Consider the following 14,545-nt stretch of genomic DNA (forward strand, 5'->3'; position numbering starts at 1 on the left):
GCGTACCACTCTCGTCCAATCAAGAAGCGGTCAGTGCACCCCACGTGGGTATGCCGAATGCTCATTGGTTCCTTCCCACAGAGTAGATTGAGGCTAGGCTGAACCCCACGTGGAGATTTCATTCAATCATGAACAATTCCATTGCACCCCCACTTTATATCGAAAATGTTACATAAAATGTATTTTCTTACATGTGTGAAAGATAGAAATATCAAACAGGCCTGCAATTAGGAACACGTTACATACTACAACAATGGTATTTACACATTACAAATATCATCAGGCTATTTGAACAGCATACATTTTTAGATTGCTTAAGAGGACTTTGAAAATTGTTTATTTTTAGAACAATCTTCCGCTTTGGCTCTACCGAGAAACATCCTTCATTAGAAAGAGAGATTGGCTAACAAGAATGCCAAGCAAATAGTTGTGCTTTTATATTCCTCCTCAAGACAACAACTCGTATGGCCATGTCCCATTGAAGATCAGGCGAGGATATGAGAAGGGGGGAGTGAGAGAGCGGAGAGGGAGTGTTGTGTGAAAAGACTAGGGCAACCAACGAGACAAAAGAGGCTGCGGCTGTATTGAATGTGACGGTGTCCGTCTCGGAAGCCACATAGTATAACAAGCCACAGCCACGTTTTTCTTTATGAAAGACGGTGAGAATACACTGAAGAGGGAACGGTTTACGCGAAGAGCGACCGATGTTTTAATTATTCGAAGTATCGAGGACTTGAAACATCTTGGACTGGGCGCATCTTTACTACGTGGAGTGTTCTGTGGGTTGGAGATTTACCAGAACAAAGGGAGTCTTGAGCAAGGAATGAGCGAGCCTAGACGAGCTTTGCCATAACCGCCACCGAAACCAGGCCAAATGCGTTTCTGAAACAAACAGTCGACCGTTTTCGTGTTTTGTTGTCCAAGCCGTTTCGCTGTAAGAGAGAAGACGATAAAAAAAACAACAGCCAGGCGCCGACAATGTTTCCTCAAAACCGACCCCCGGTAAGTGTGCTACATTGTAACGTTCGGTAATTGGTCAATCCTTTTTTATTTTACAAAGGCCATCGCAACCCTTAAACCCTTTGTCTACGAAGCTGTGTATTTGTAAACGAATTGTAAACTTGAGGCATTATAAAGCGAGGAATTCGTAACTTAACCAAGAACGGTTACTTTCTATGCAATGTATCTTTTTGTCACGTATCAATGCTAATCTAGAATGACTTTCAGGCCATAAAGTAGCAAAACAATATTTTTTACAACACAAATAATTATGCTAGGTGTAAGGTATGTCTTACTCGGGTCAAATGTGGGTCTGCTATTATCCACAGTAAGCCGTTGGGATTTCGATGGAATCGATGGCAAAGCTCTCTAAACAAGATGGCTTTAGTGACCCCTCATCGTGTGCAAATTCTAGTCGTTCTCTGTCCTGGGTTTTATCTCCTAGCTATAATTCGGACCAGATAATTCCGGCAAATTTATATTTGAACTGGATTATGAACTGACTCAGAAGGTGAAGTGATCTGCCCCGGTTTGTTTGTCCAACCAGAGAATGAGTCAGCTGGTTATGTTGACACATTTTCCTAGTGATCTTCTCCATTGAAGTGCCACTTGTTTGTCAATCATTTACTTTCCTCTTTCAAACATACTCTTACAAACGTACCATAAATTATTAAGAACGGCATAGTTTAAAAACCGCCAGTCCCCTCTTCGAGACTTTTCTGGCAAGCTGCATCTCTGAGATATTCATATGTGACCCAGTTCCGTATTTAGCTTTACCTGTACAGTTGATTGGCTGGAGAGCTTTTGAACATAAGTGAAGGCATAAACACCAGCCCTCCAGCTATGTGGAGTATCAATTAAGTACTACTCATTTGCCTAACCCCCACGTCTCCCTCCCTCCCCCACACCACCCCTGCACCCCACCCGTGAGAGTGCTTTTGACATTCATGTCCTATGGATGGCGACAAGATTTAAAGCCACTCTTAAGCATGGCTTCTTAGCCTGATGTTCTTCAGTGTTGGCGCTCAGTCTAAGGAAGACGAGGTAGTTCAGCAGGCCTCCACCCAGCCAGGACTCCACTCAGGCCTCCACCCACCCAGGCCAGCCTCCACCCAGGCAACCCTCTACCCACCCAGGCCAGCCTCCACCGACCAAGGCCTCCCTCCACCCAGCCTAGCCTCCACCCAGCCTGGCCTCCACCCAGGCCAGCCTCCACCCAGGCAGGCAGCTGGGTGGTTCTACTGGAACGTGGGCCTGCGGTCGGAGCTGTTAACCCAACACCCCTCATCCTCCCTCTCCTCACCCCTCATCCTCCCTCTCCTCACCCCTCATCCTCCCTCTCCTCACCCCTCATCCTCCCTCTCCTCATCCCCTCATCCTCCCTCTCCTCACCCCTCATCCTCCCTCTCCTCACCCCTCATCCTCCCTCTCCTCACCCCTCATCCTCCCTCTCCTCATCCCCTCATCCTCCCTCTCCTCACCCCTCATCCTCCCTCTCCTCACCCCTCATCCTCCCTCTCCTCATCTCCTCATCCCCTCATCCTCCCTCTCCTCACCCCTCATCCTCCGGAGGACTACCCACCACATCTTAATGTATGACTGTGCATCCTGGAGTGAGGCTGTGGGCCATGGTGAGAAGCGAGGCTGGGGTACGGTTACAGCCAACCACAACAGACCTTCAACACTGTGAAAGGCTATCCCCTCTGTCCCCCCTTCAAAGGCCCTGGCTGTGAAATAAGGCTTGTTTCCAGTGCAGGGGGGTGTCCGACAACCAACCCCATAGCAGTAAAGTATGTCATTTGGTTTCTTACGTCATATTGTAACATTATATTGGTAAAGAAGCATCAGGGTTAACTCTTACTATTACACTTATGGTCAATATTTGACCATAGAGTAGTTTATGCTTCGCCGGGGTGGAATTAACACAGCGGTGGTGTTTTAGTGACCCATCAGTTCTGTAACCGTAGTGATGACAGGCAGCTTAGTCTAAGCAGAAGCGGAGAGCGGTTCTATTCTAGGAAACCAGCATAATGTGGACCCGAAGAGCTATCAGCACTGTGTCTTAAATACTTAACATCATCCACCCGGTTTGACTGGTTCACCCGAGGTAACCCACAACTCGCACACACAAAACAAACGCAGTGGGCACCCAGAGAGCAACAAGGGCATAGCTTGTTATACCACCACTCCTGATTGCCTTGGAGCTAGGCAGAGTTTGTCCTTTTCTACCCTGGGACAGGGGCTGGTGGTGGGGGCCAGGGTGGCAGGATAACAGGCCTCAGTCCCTTCACAGTCCGTGTTGACCACTTCCTGTGTCCCAGCATGATTTGGGGCTCTCCGTCTCCAGTGTTGTTCTCAGGAGAGAGGCTGGCTATCGATCAGGAGGCCGCCGGCCCAGCCAACAATTATCCAGCACGGAAGAAGGAACCAGAGAGAGCGAGAGAGCGAGAGAGCGAGAGAGCGAGAGAGCGAGAGAGCGAGAGAGCGAGAGAGCGAGAGAGAGAGAGCGAGAGAGCGAGAGCGAGCGAGAGAGAGAGGGACAGAGAGAGAGGGACAGAGAGAGAGGGACAGAGAGAGAGGGACAGAGAGAGAGGGACAGAGAGAGAGGGACAGACAGGAGAGACAGAGAGGAGAGACAGAGACAGAGACAGAGAGACAGAGACAGAGACAGAGACAGAGAGGAGAGACAGAGAGGAGAGACAGAGAGGAGAGACAGAGAGAGAGACAGAGAGAGAGACAGAGAGAGAGACAGAGAGAGAGGACAGAGAGAGAGGGACAGAGAGAGAGGGACAGAGAGAGAGGACAGAGAGAGAGGGACAGAGAGAGAGGGACAGAGAGAGGGACAGAGAGAGAGGGACAGAGAGAGAGAGACAGAGAGGAGAGACAGAGAGAGAGACAGAGAGGAGAGACAGAGAGGAGAGACAGAGAGGAGAGACAGAGAGGAAGACAGAGAGGAGAGACAGAGAGAGAGACAGAGAGAGCACAGAGAGAGAGACAGAGAGAGAGAGCGCTCAGGTTTACACACGTTGCGGAGGGTGTGGTGGAATGGAAAAAGAACAAACATTCTCCCGGTTACCTAATAAAGGAAGGCACCTACTGCAATTAGCACAGCTGACAGCCAAAGTGTTCTGCATAGCTAATGTATTCTGACAGGGGGAAATTTGAATAAAGAGCTTTCAGGAGCCAGGATGGGGGGGGGGGGGGGGGGGGGGGGAGGAGGAGGGGGTGGAGGAAGAGAGAGAGAGAAAATGTGTGGTGGTGCTAATGAAACAGGTGCCTAGTCCCCCCCCCCCCCTCCCTAGTGAGGGAGTAAGTGAGAGATTACCGAGGCGTTGGTTGCCAGCACAGAAAGCACACAGACCCACAGGGAGAGCTGCAATCGATACAGGAGGACAGGCGCTTGTCACTCTCCGCAGCCCAGACGCTTCTAGAACATGCTAATGTTCCCCTTTTGTTTGTTTTGGTTTTCCTGGCCTTTTCCTTGTTGACATCTCAATGTGAATAATTGGAAATTAGAGGGTTTTGGACTTCAAACGCGTTTATAGGAAAGTTGGTATGTGTTTCATGGTAGGAAGTATTGGAGTGTGTGTGTGTGTGTCTGCGCTCTTTATTCCACCCCAGTCTCACAAGAGCATGGTGGCTGTTTACTCTAACGATTGACTCTGTGGGAAAGCAGAGGGTAATTAGCAGGCCGGCTAATGGGCAGACAGGTAGACAGCACCACGGTAACAGCTGGGGGGGGGAGGAGGAGGATGGGGGGCACTGACGGGACCACTGCACCCCCACCCTACCCACAATCCCACCTGGTCACATTGCAATGCAACATGCATCCGCAAATGAGAATTGAAAAACGTGTATTCATGCAGAAGGGCACACCTGCATGACTATTGACGCCTGGTATTTTCCTGAATGCGGTTACACAGGTGTTTGTTGTCCTTTTATAATGTTGCTTGTTCCATATTCATTTATGATGTATTCCCTTAGCTGGGGTTTTAATCCACAGATATGTGCAGGAGGGGGGGGGGGGGGGGGGGGGATCCAAGCCTGCGACGTCTTGATGGATTGGGAGTGCGTAGATGAAGGCTCGTTAGAAGGCTTGTCAGTGTGTTTGCCTGTGTGAACACCTCACGGCGTGGCTCCGCAGCGGGGAGGGCTTGATGTGGGGGCTTTTAAAGTTCAAACCATACCCCTCAGCTGGGTGAGGTTCCCATATGGCAGCTATTAATTTGTAGATGATGGGAGTTCACCTTTTGGTGTTTGTGTGTGTGTGTGTGTGTGGGGGGGGGGGGGAGAGGTGGGGAGATGTGAGATGTGAGGTCATTGAGGTTTACCGGCATTCAGTGGAATTAGAAGGAACTGGAATCAAAACAACATTGATTGCATTCAGGGAATGCTGCGCTGACAAGCCATCAGGCTGTCAGACTGTGTGTGGGTGCGCGATCGTTTGTGTGTGTGTGTGCATATATATCCATATATGTATGTGTGTGTGAGACCATATTGAAAGCGTGTGCGTGCATGCTTATATAAATGTGTGTGTGACCATATGCGCAGTGTGCGTGATCAGATGCGCGAGTGCATGTAATTACAGGACACACACACACACATAATAGCAGCCAGACCTCGTGAGAAGGTGGTTGTAATTTGGAGCAGACTGCGCTGGCAGAAGGTCCCTCCAGTCCACAGATCACGTGAAGCCTCCTCGGGCCTCCTATCCTATTTAAAGGCCTCCTGGATGAACCATAGGCCTGATTACAGCCATTACTGGCCCCGGGCTAGCTCTGCCATTACTCTCCATGCCACCCCAGCCAGCTTCAGCAGGGCCAGATTTAATCACTACAATTGACTCAGGCCTTCCTGGGCTGAAGGAGCCAAGGACAGATTAAAATGTGTGCGTTTGGAGGGGAGGCGGATGCTGTGTAAAGGGACTCGTGCAATAGTTGACCGTGACCCTGTTCTGATAGGCTTTAGCCTCCGGGTTAATGCAGAACCCCCCCCCCCCCCCCCCCCACCACCTCCCATCTTAATCAATTCATCAGTCAACGAAGCGTCGAACGCGTGCTCCCTCTATCGTAAATACCGTACAGCGCGACGCCAACACGAGTGGCGGTGTCACTCAAGATCCCAGAGTGCCGAGGGTTGACCCTGTGACCCCCGACCTCATCAGGGCAGCGGAGCAGCTGACCTTCCGGCTGATTGCAGACGCGCCGTGACGGAGGCGGGGGAGGTGGGCTCTGATGGCCTGGAGGGCCTGATGGCGGGCCTGCGTCTCTGACGTTGGCATGAATCATGGGGAAAACGCCCCCCCCCCCTCACACACACACACACACACCTCTTTTGCGTCAGAGCCCAGAAAGCCTGACCCAGCAGAAGGCTGGCCAGCCAGCAGTTTCCTGCCTCTCAATAAATCTCTTTCCACCCTGGTTGGATGCAGACCCGGTCCACTCCGCTCTGGGCCTCTGGGCTGCAGCCCTCGCCCCCTCCAGCCCCCCCCCCCCCCCCCCCTCGTCCACAGCTCTGGGGATGAAGCTGCTCTGTGCACCTGTTCTCTGGTGCACACCACTGTCGTCTGGCACAAGAAAAGGGGAGAGAGAGAGAGAGAGAGAGAGAGAAGGGAGAGAGATAAAGGAGAGTCCAAGTATGCTATCCCCCCCTCCCCTTCCTCTTCCTCCTTCAAAATGGCCTTGATGCTCAGGTTCCTGAGGCGCCTTTCCCCTGTGAAGAGTAATTGGTGTGTGTGTGTGTGTGTGTGTGTGTGTTTGTGTGTCTGCGTACATGGAACGTGTGCCTGAGAGGAGTGTGTGTGTGTGTGTGCATGAATGTGTGCATGCCTGAGAGGAGTGTGTGCGTGTGCGTGTGTGTGTGTGTGCATGAATGTGTGCATGCCTGAGAGGAGTGTGTGTGTGTACATGAATGTGTGCCTGAGAGGAATGAGTGTGTGTGGGCCCCTGCCTCTGCTCTGAGAGGGGGGGTGTAGCCGGCAGATTGAGTCGGAGTGCAGGGAAAGGAGCTCGTTAGAGGCTGGAACAATGAACTGCCCTCCCTCTCTCTCTCCCTCTCTCTTTCCCTCCCTCCCTCCCTCTCTGCCTGCCTGCTGGGCCCAGATCAGCTCCAATGTTTCTTTCCTCTCCTCCTTTTCATCCTCCTCCTCCGGTCGTGTTGACCCCCTCACCTTCCCCTCTGCTCTCAAACCTGGCCTTTCTGTGGAGCTCCCTGTCGCTGGCTAACATTCTCCCAGTTACACACACACACACACACACACACACACACACACACACACACACACACATGTTGGCTGTGTCTCTCGTGCCCTGCCAGCACTATACAGACGTGCTCTCTGCTGTACACCAGCCTTGCGGCTCCCCGCAAGCGATATCGCTGTCGCCACTCAACAAGTCCTGGAAACCCTGGCGTCACTGGTCGGATCCACGTTCGGCTTCCATCTTGTGTCCAGCTCCACTGAGGCTGTGTGTGTGTGTGTGTCCTCCCTCAGTCAGCTTCAGTAGCAGGCCAGCAGGCCTCTCTGACAGATAGCCCCGTCAGCCCCTCAGCCTAGCGCCACAACCCCTTTGTCTGCCTGTCTCGTGGCATAACCCCCAACCCCCCCCCCCCCCAAAGCCCTGGCTCCTAATTGCTGTGAACCCTGCAGAGAGGCCAAGACTGCTCCGACGCGCCCCCCCCCCCCACCCCCCCCTCCCTCTCCCCTTTCTTCTCCTTCAGCCAGCCTTCAGTTTGGACAAGTGTCTTCATTTGGAAGAGTTAAGTGCCTCTGGAGACCTCCTCGCTCCCAGATGCCCTCCTCCTCTCCTCCCCTCACGTGGGAGGTTCTCCCCTCCCCTGGGTGGACCTGAACACGTCGACGACGCCTGCTGGTCGAACAGTTCCCAGATGACATGTCCTCTGGAGCTCCATGCAGGCGGTGCAGACCTGGCACTGACCAGGGATGGGAGTCATGATGTTTGTTCTCACGTCTTCCTTTCTCTCTCTCTGCAGGCACCTCTCCAGCCACCCCCCGGGTCCTCGGCGGCTGCGGCCTCGGGGACGCCCCAGTCCCTCAAGCTCACCTACCCAGAGACCCTGGACCGCATCAAGGAGGAGTTCCAGTTCCTGCAGACACAGTACCACAGGTACACTACCACTGCCCTCTAGAACCCTAGTCCTAACCCCTAGAACTATATCCTTTGGACCTAGCGCTGGGACTAAGAACACAAGCTCTAACCCTGGTGCTGGGGTGCCCTAGCCTAGCCCTCGACCTAGCCCCAACCTCAACCCCTGGAATGGCGGTCAACAGTACAGTGGAGTTTGAAGCCTCACTTCCTCCTTTCATACGAAACAAAGGGCCCTGTGTCTCTGGAGGATATTGTTCACCGTAGATGAGTGTTCGTGTTGGTGTGTTGCAAGGCCTTTTTTGAGAATTTGGCCGTGCGTAGATGTTCCTGGCAAAGTTCACTGGGTGTGTGGGTGTGTTTTTGTTTTCGAAACGGGACTTTTGGTGGATAGATAATCCACCACAATATCTGTAAGTATGTTTGCAGTCGTGAGTGTGTGGTTGTGTGTGTGTGTGTGTGTGTGTGTTTGTACACCTGTGTGTGGGATGAGTGTGGGGGTATGGAGGAATGTGTCCAGCCCATCCCAGGGCAGGCCTGACTGGCTCTGAGTGTGGGACAGTGGCTCTCCGTGGTGTCCCAGCCTGCCCAGCGCCTCTCTCTGTTCCCTTGGCACACCTTCACAGGGTCCCCCCCTCTCCCTCTCCCCACTTTCATCCCCCCACGCCAGAATCGCCTCTTCCACCCCCCAAGCCCCCCCCCCCCCCTCTTCCTAAACTTCTATTGTTTCCTTCCCTCCCAGACCCACAAACCCCTCCTCCCCCCCATCTCCAGGGCGCAGGCTCAAAAGCGCCCCAGTCCAAACACGGCGGCCTGGCTGTGTGATTCCAGGCATTCCTCTGGGTCGCACCACACTCGTCAGTGCTGGCACCAGGCTGCAGCTCCAATTAGAGCAAGCTCCACCAGCCAGCCTGCCTGCCAGGGCCTGGGGCTTACACCCCGGAACACTTAGGCCCTAGAACACTAGGGCACAGGTGCCTAGAAGACTGGCCTATCGGCTCTAGAATGCTGGTGTATATGCTGTAGAACGCTGGCGTATGTGTTCTAGAATGCTGGTGCATAGGCTCTAGAACACTGGTGCATAGGCTCTAGAACACTGGTGCATAGACTCTAGAACACTGGTACTCTAGAACATTGGGTTCTAGAGTACAGTCCGGGGAACACTGTTCAAGGGAATCCGGTTTAGAGACTCGTACATGGACATGTGCTGGGCTGTTTAGTTATGAGTTAGCATACCTGACCACGTAGCAATCTGAAGAAATACAATGGAGCCCAAAAAATAAACCAAAAAAAAGATTTGGCAACCGCATTTTCTGTATGAAGCTCATCTCAAATCTCAGCTAGCATCTCGGAAATGTGCTCTGTGTGGCGCTCGAGGAAAGACAAGCCCTCGCACAACTGGGATTTCCAGAATGACTGTGAGCTCTCCAGGGGGTGTTACGCAAAGTGTGTTTGGGCCAGACACCAGTCTAGTGGATTATGGGATGTCCGTCTGCAGCAGGCAGTGCAGACAGGCAAGCTGCTGGTCTCCTCTGACCCCATGACTCTCCTGGAGAGCAACCCCTCCGCTCATCTGACACTGACACACAGTCCCTATGCAGGTAATGAATGCTGTATCTTTCTCACACACACACACACAGTCTCTCTCTCTCACGCACACACATTTACACACTTTCTCACAGACACACACACACATGCCCACACACAGACGTACACCCACACCAGCGAAGGCTGCCCAAATCCACTTGCATACCCAGATCGCAGCTAGGAATAGCAGGGATTAAGAGAGTATTTGGCTCCATTGATCGTGGCAGCAGCCTGACTGCCGTTGCTCAGGTGGATTAGGCATCTGGAATAAGACGGAGGTACAGGGATTAGAGCTGTTGATTGTGTGGATGTTTAGCTCTGTGTGTGTGTGTGTGTGTTTTGGGTCTGTGTGAGAAGGGACAGTGTGTGTGTTTGTGCAGTGACAGTGTTTGTGGTTCCTGTGTGACGGTCTGTGCTCGTTCCCACCTGTGAGCCTTCAGCCTTTAGAGAGGCTATTTTGACGTCGGTGGTTGAGGTCAGTGTTCAGGGCTGTGGTCATGTAATGTGATCCTTCTGGGAGAGGAAAGTGTTAATTAATCATAGATGTGGGTGGTTCCCTGGCTGGAGGACTCTGGCCCCGCCCTGCGAGCAGCATGCATGTGTGTGCCTGTCATGAGTGTGTGTGTTGTGTTTGTTTGTCTGTGTGTGTATTTGGACGGTGTGTGTGTGTTTTGCAGCTGCTATTTAAACAGCCTCTAATCAGCAGACAGGAGACAGGAGGAGTTGCTGACACAAAGCTCTCATTACTGTAATTCTCTCTCCGCGCACGCACACACACACACCCCCCATTACTTCACACACACACGCATAGTACACACACGCACGTTTCGCTTAAAAGCAGTGTTTGGCAGTGAGACATTTTTATTGTGAAGAGTGCCGTGTGACTCACTCTTACATATTTAGCAGCGGGAGGCATGTAGGAGTGTATGCATTTCTTAGACCGTGGTGCGTTTGGTATGTCAGCATGAGGGTTTGTGGTTTTGTTGTGTGTGTGTGTGTGTGTGTGGCCTAGCTGTTTGTGGTGGGTTGGTGTGGGTGTGTGCATGTGTACACATGTGGTTCTTTACTGTAAACCGTCTCCCTCACTCAGTGTACCACAAGGAGCATAGGAACTCTCCGTTTGGTCTCCCCATTCTATCGTGTGACCCAGCTGTGTGTGTGTGTGTGTGTGTGTGTTTGTGTGTAAACAAGCCCTTGAGAGATGATGAAAGACTACACTGTCAAGCTGGGTGGGTCATTGCTGTTTGTCTGTGCAAGAGAGGCAACGAGAGGGAGGGGAAAACAGAAAGGGAGGGAGGGACAGAGGGGAAGAGGGCAGGCAGGAGGGAGAGGGGGGGGGGGAAGGAGGTGCGGGAGGGTAAGCCATCCAGGGTTACAGCAAAGGGGGAAACGCTCATTAATAGTTAATTAGATGTAAATTGAACACCCACACACCTGGAGGGGGAGAACCGCCCCCCCCCCCACCCCCCCCCAGAAACACAGCAGCACTCACCATCAAGCCCTCCAACAGTCCCACACACCAGTGTGTGTGTGTGTGTGCGCGTGACCTCCAAAAAGAAATTATACCTACCCCAGGACTCCACAGTGGGGAGTGTCATACATGCATGCACTTGTAGTGGGATCATGTCTCCGGGGGAGGTGGGGGGGCAGCTCAGGGGTGTGTGCTTGTCGGGGGGGTAGAGGTAGGGTACAGGGGGGGTGGGGGTCAAGACGTGGGCACATGAATTAGTAGTTCATTACTACTTCATCCTTTCCTACTGCCTCTCTGCGACCTTGGAGGACAGTGACGACAAACTATATGCAAAAAGATCATGCTGTGTGTGTGTGTGTGTGTGTGTGCGTGCATGGCTGCCTGTGTATACACTGTGTGTGTGTGTGTGTGTGTGTGTGTGTGTGCGGGGGTAATGGTGCTCTGCTGACAGCGCTGTCTGAGTGCTGGCAGGCTGCAGATTTGTAGCGCATTCCGATGATCATCTTATCTGCTGTCACTGCCAGCCAGAGACTGGAGGAACCCAGAGAGCTGTAGTGTCTTTCTCTCTCTCTCCCTCCCTCTCTTTCTCTTTCTCCTTCTCCCTCTCTCTCTCTCTTTCTGTTGCTCTGTTTTTTTCTGTTCTCTCTCTCTCTCTCTCCTGTGTCTGACTGCTGCTGAGCCAAGGACTAATTATTACAGGCAATCATTTCTACATGAAATACTCACTCTGTCCTCGTTGCTCCACTCCTCCCTCTCCCGCCCCCACTTATATGCGCTTGCGGTCACGTAATGACACTGACTCACAAACAGGCTCTTACACACACACACTGTGCTTTTGTCCCTCTCACAGCTTTGTATGACCGCATGTCGAATCGGTCTTACTTCCAGTACTTGACCAAATATGCTCTGTTTTGACCAGTATATGTCCTGTATTTTTCCGCTAATGTCCTGCATTAGCCAAATAGTTTCCTGTGTTTCTCTCTCTCTCGTTGTCCTCTCCAGTTTTCATTGGAGGATACTGAATACCGTACGTCACTATAACCTCGTCTCATTGGTTGATGACGGTGTGTTGTGAGTGTTTCAGGAAGTGTCACAGGCGGCCGACGGGTGCGTGCATCAGTGTTTATTTAGCATCGTTAGCATTCTGGGGAGAAAATGGGGGAGCGTGCGTATCTGCGAAGCTCATTAGTGTTGTTGTCGCAGCGACCACAATGCTGAAAAGCCAGCCCCCCCTCCCCCTTCCCCCCCACCCTGCTCTGAGCACACTCTGGCTCCCAGGCATAAGCAGCTTCAGGGGGCAGACCAAGAGCCCCAGGATGCCAGCCCAGGGCCAGCTGATGTAGCGCTAACCCGGCCAGGCCCAGACCAGCTGGGTCTTACTCTGGGAGAGGGCTGTTAGTGTGTGGGGTGGAGGAGGAGAGGGTGGTGGAGGAGGAGGGTGGTGGAGGAGGAGGGTGGTGGAGGAGGAGGGTGGTGGAGGAGGAGGGTGGTGGAGGAGGAGGGTGGTGGAGGAGGAGGGTGGTGGAGGAGGAGGAGGGGTGAGAAGGAGGAGGAGGGGTGAGAAGGAGGAGGAGGAGGAGGAGGAGAGGATACTGTCTCCGTCACTTCCGAGAAACCCTGCCATGGGTGACTTCTGCAGAGAGGCAATTCCACTGTAATAAAATCTATCAGGGGAATGAATTTAATCCTCCTAGCTCCCTTCCCTTCCCACCCCTACCACCTCCTCCTTCCTTCCCTGCCTCTCTCCTTCCCCCTCCCTGGCCGTGATAAATGAGTCAATTATGGGTGGCAGCGCGAGCCTGCTGAAGGGGAGAGGATGTGCTGTTATTACCTGTTGCAGCCTGGTAATGTTGCAGTATTAATCATATTCTAATTTCCCAGGCCCTCGCACCCCCCTCCCACCAACACAAACAAGTCAATGTGCCCGCGACTGGTGAAATACAGCCAGGAGAGTGTAGGGTTGGGGTGGGCAGTACGTGTGGGTGTGTGCACGGGAGCGTTTAATGTGGGTTTGCGTGAGACAGACTAATAGAGGTCACGTGGGAGGTGTGTGTGAGCATGTGTGTTTTATAGCACACCAGGGATGTGTGTGTGTGTGTGTGGTGAGTGAGTGAGTGTTTGTGGAAACACTCTCGTTTTAGAGGGCACAGGGGAAGCTGTGTGCTTGGTTTAGGATTCGGCAAGGGTACACAAGGAGGAGGGGGAGGGAGATGGGCCAAGACGGGGACCTCCAGACAGGGTCAGCAAGGAGGGGCTCGCCCCCTGACGCCATGCCCAGCTCCGGCTGCTCGTTCCTGGGTACTGCAGTCTGGCAGCCCTCCATAGCTCCTCCTCCATCTCCAGCCTGCTGGGAGGTGATGGTGGGCTGGACCCACACCCAGCTCTGCTTCTGGCATGTTGCTCACATCAGATGTGTGTGTGTGTGTGTGTGCGTGTGTTTTGTTCCCCCGCAGCCTGAAGCTGGAGTGTGAGAAGCTGGCCACGGAGAAGACTGAGATCCAGAGGCACTACGTCATGGTGAGACAGACACACACACACACACTTCTAAAGGACACCTACATAAGGCCACGTGTGCCGGGACATGGGCGTGTGTGTGTGCGGAGCGCCCATGGACAGATATCAGGCGTCCTCTCCACTCCCCTGTAGCCAGGCGTGCGGAGGCCACGCACAGGGACAACGCACGCCTGTGTGTGATGCCCACTGACCAGCGTGGTGGGAACCATAGAAGCAGCTCGCTGGCTGGCTGGCTGGCTGGCACACACTGGGCCCTGGCACACAGCTCAGCCCATTTCACTCCCCCCCCCCTTTTATTTGTGTTTTTTGTGTGCTTTTTTTCCCCTCTTTTGTAATTTTTTTTTTTACGTGTGCTGATTTGGGTAGTCTGGAAGTCGCCTAGCAACAGCTGAATCTTGGCACCGTGGCTGAACACCACAGCCAGCTGTCAGGAAGAGCTCTTTTAAGGAAGAGCTCTTGTCAGGAAGAGCTCTTTTACTCTCCCCCCCCCCCCCGTGCACGCACTCTCTCTCTCAGAGCCAGATGAAAGGGAGATCCAGTCCACCCCAGCCCTGTTCAGGCCTGTCTTTAGTGCCATCCTGTTGAAGGTAAAATGTCAGCCTGTCACCTCCTGTGCACCCGCATCTGCCCCCCGGCCCCCTCCAAACCCTACCTGTGCCCGCCGGCCGGACGGACACCGATTTCCACCTTTGCTCTGAAGCTGGTGATGTCCCCCCTGCCAGCGCTGGGCTGTGGTGCCGGGCTGGCACCGCCTGGCCGCGGGGCCCGAAAACTCCCCCGAAACAACAGAGAATGTCCCTTACATATTTTATGCATATGTATAACGACTAATTTCCCTTCTCTCTCTCTCTCTCTCTCTCTCTCTCTCTCT

At 53.1% G+C, this 14,545-nt stretch overlaps 1 long non-coding RNA gene across 1 annotated transcript; it reads left to right on the forward strand.

The window, feature by feature from the left end:
- The first annotated feature begins 397 nt into the window (after positions 1-397).
- LOC134012929 (uncharacterized) lies at positions 398-13,677 on the forward strand. The gene is made up of 3 exons (XR_009928656.1): positions 398-1,002; positions 7,990-8,123; positions 13,614-13,677. It is a non-coding gene; the product is annotated as an uncharacterized LOC134012929 (long non-coding RNA).
- Positions 13,678-14,545: the final 868 nt, after the last annotated feature.

The sequence above is a fragment of the Osmerus eperlanus genome, chromosome 26 (genome assembly GCF_963692335.1).
Source record: "Osmerus eperlanus chromosome 26, fOsmEpe2.1, whole genome shotgun sequence".
Classification (NCBI taxonomy): Eukaryota; Metazoa; Chordata; class Actinopteri; order Osmeriformes; family Osmeridae; genus Osmerus; species Osmerus eperlanus.